We start from the raw sequence: 3,718 nt of genomic DNA, 5'->3' as shown, positions 1-3,718 counted from the left end.
AATATGAACACCTAGGTATCTGTATGACTTGACGGATTCAAGGGAAGTGCCACGAAGAAAGTAAGTGCGCGTGTTGTCAGTGATGTTAGTGCGACGCGATACATGCATTGTTTTACATTTTCTAGCATTTAGTTGCATAAGCCATTTATCGCACCAGTTAGATGTGCTTGTAAGGTCTTCTTGAAGCTTAATAGAGTCAGTGTGGTCAGTTATTGAGCGATAAATGACGCAATCATCTGCGAAAAGCCTGATAGATGAATGGAAAATGCATTTAGGTAGGTCGTTAATGTAGATAAGGAAGAGAAGAGGTCCCAGTACCGATCCCTGCGGTACGCCCGATGTTACAGAAATGAGAGAAGATGAACAGTCGTTAGCAGAAACGTACTGAGTTCGATTAGAAAGAAAGCTTTTAATCCAGTTTAGTACATGCGGATCAATGTTAAACATGCTAAGTTTAAAAATTAGGAGATCGTGTGAAACAGTGTCGAAAGCTTTCGCAAAGTCCAAAAACACGCAGTCTACATCGAAGCTCATGTCAGCATGGGTGAAATAGGTCATTAGTAAAACATATAAGTTGTGTTTCACATGAGAACGTCTTTCTAAAACCGTGTTGTTCAGCCGCAAAGAAGAAATTAGACTCAAGGAAAGTGATGAGATGCGAATAAATAACATGCTCCAAAAGTTTACATGGAATACTCGTGAGTGATATGGGACGGTAGTTATTTGGGGAATGGGTGTTACCTGATTTAGGGACCGGAACAACCTTGCCAACCCTCCAATCGCTTGGGAGTACTGAGGAACCTAGAGACTGTGAAAAAAACATCGAAAGCATAATGGACGAATACGGTTGAGTAATTTTGAGCATTTTACAATTGATTGAATCTTCGCCCGATAAAGAAGATATTTTCATGTTATCAATCAACTTTGCTATGCCCGCAAAGTCTGTAGTAATGGAATTCATTGGCAAGTAAGAGCTATTAGGTAGAGACGGAAGAGTAATAGGAGCACTTTTGAGGAAAACGGAACAAAATACATCATTCAAAACGGAACAGCACTGGTTCGGAGGGATCGGGACATTGTCAGAACGGGCTAGTTGGATTACTTTGCTTTCTTTGCCTCCAACAATACTCCAGAATTTGCGTGGATTAGATTGTAGAAGCGATGGGAGGGTGTTGTCAAAAAAATTCTTTTTTGTATTTTTGATTGCGATAGCGTATTCTGCGTGAATGTGATGATACGCAGCCCAGCGTTCAGGAAGGTTAGTTGCTTTGGCGCGACGAAAAATACGCTTCTTTTTGTTACGCAGGCGGCGTAGGGTTGCAGTAAACCATGGTGAGGCAGAATGCGAAAGAACCTTTCTTTTAGGCACATGACGATCTATTAATGTAAGCATTTTGTGTTTGTACAATAACCAGTTCTCTTCAACGGTACGTTTAGAAAAGTTTAGTGTGTACTCAGTAATGAATGACTCTAGTTCAGCTGTGATGGATGTGGTATCGGCGGCATTGTAGTCACATATAGTTTTAACGACTTTCATAGCACGAACTTTTTTCTTAATTGCGAAGTGGAGAAGCGAGTGATCACTGACTCCTTTAATATACGTTGGAATTGAGACCAAATCAGGTGTTGTGGTAAAAAAGAGGTCTAAAGTGTTAGAGGAACTGCTGGTAGTGCGTGTGGGTTCATGAATCAGCTGTGTTAGATTGAAATCAGCGCAGATGTCTAAAAAATAGATGCATTCGGAGGATGGCTGCTTAAGAGAGGGAACACCAGTTTTCCACACTATATTTGGGAAATTGAAATCACCTAATAAGAACAAATGCGATTTTGGGTATCGGACAATTAATTTGTTAAGGACATCATGACGATCAGCGCAGAAAGTAGCTGGTGAAGATGGGGACCTATAACATGCACAAAAGATAAGATCGCCTGTTGGAAAAGCTACATGAGTGCAAACTATTTCTAAGGGTGAATCAATGGGGATAGCGAAGGAATTGATAACAGCATTCACGGCAATGAGTACGCCTCCACCTGCACGGATATCGCGATCGAATCTGTAAAAATTATATGTTTTTTCACAGTCTAATATTTCACTATATTTTATTTTTGCTGAGAGCCACGTTTCAGTAAGAACAACTATATCATCAACTGAGCATGCGTCGATATGAGATGACAGCGATGTGCGTTTGTTGGTTATACTTCGAACATTCGTGAAAATAAGAGATATGCAGTTTTTTTCGCTTTGGAGAAGAGATAGTTATGCTGAATCTGAATTTAATGAGGGTGAAACCGGTGGTGTGTTGCCTGTTTTGGGTCGAGTCGCGCTCCTTGCTGGTCCGATCTCGCATACTTCGTCTGTGGTTGCGCTATACACGTAGCACTTATTACCTACGATTAGTTTGTTATGTCGCAAAGAATATAACTGACCGCTAGCCTTTCCAAAGTCATTTAATGCTTTCCTCGATCGACGGGTAGCTTTGCAAAAATCTTCGCCGATTGACACACCCTCTCCTTCAAACTTCGATTTTTGGGAAAGTATGCAGTCTCTATTTTGAAAGACGCAAACTTGGCAATAACAGGCCGTGTCTTGCCGACATTAAATGTGCCTAATCTATGGGCTCTATGAATTGCGACTTCCGACGAATTCATGTTGAGGCACTTAGAAAGAAAGCATAACATAACAGCATAACAGCATACTGTTATGCTGTCTAACCAAGAGGTGTGCAATTCTGCACATGCAAAGTTCTTTTTCTTGTTGTTCATGCTGCGCCAGTCTATTTTTGTTTAATTTCGGCTGCAAAGACTATACACCATTTTGAAAAGAAAAGTGGTAGGGGTTAAACGTAGCTATACCGAGTAGATGTGCGAAAGCATGTGCTTAGGCTGGTTGGCTCATGGTTTTGCTTTGCTGAGTCGACGGCATGTCTGTGACAATATTAAAATCAGGTTAAGCTGTGATCGAGGTTAAGATGATCTCATCAGTCCGCGCCGCAGCTGGAAGTCGATGAAGACAATGATGTGCAATGCACAGCGCGAGAATGTGATGCACTATAACACTAGATGTGATCGGCTGCTGCGATCACATAGTATCCTCGTATAGCGGCCAGCGCAGCTGAGTTGTTCACGCCCCCGCGGGCTCGAAACCAAGTATCGGCAACATTAATTTTCTATTTGCATGGGTTCTTGCTATGCTATATATTGCGAAGATCACCTTTAAGGTCAAGCGTCACACAAACTCGGTGAGCTGGTTAGACTTCGTGAAATATTGCTTTCCCAGTAAAAACAAGGACAACGTTCGAACTCATCATGCCTTCAAAATGCATTTAGGGAGCATAGCGTCATCCTCTGTTGGTGGCGGCGAAAAGGATCTAAAGCGGGAGGGACACTCGAAACAAAAAGCGGTGAATGAGTGCGACATGAAACACCATTTGATACAAAAATCCATGTGGCGACGAAGAGCAGGTGCAAAGATCAAAATGGACTGCAAATCAATTTCGCGATGAAATAGAACACATTGTGTGGTTTTGCTTTATTGGGGTTGAACGTCACAAAGCGCCTCAGGCTATGAGAGACGCCGTAGTGGAGGGCTCCGGAAGTTTCGACCACCTGGGGTTCTTTAGCGTGCACTGACATCGCACAGTACATGGGCCTCTAGAATTTCGCCTCCATCGAAATTTCGACCTCGGCGGCCGGGATCGAACCCTCATCTTTCATGTTG

The sequence above is a fragment of the Amblyomma mixtum genome, chromosome 5, assembly GCF_055824585.1.
Source record: "Amblyomma mixtum isolate Tamu chromosome 5, ASM5582458v1, whole genome shotgun sequence".
NCBI lineage: Eukaryota > Metazoa > Arthropoda > Arachnida > Ixodida > Ixodidae > Amblyomma > Amblyomma mixtum.
Note: the sequence above shows the minus strand (reverse complement) of the source record.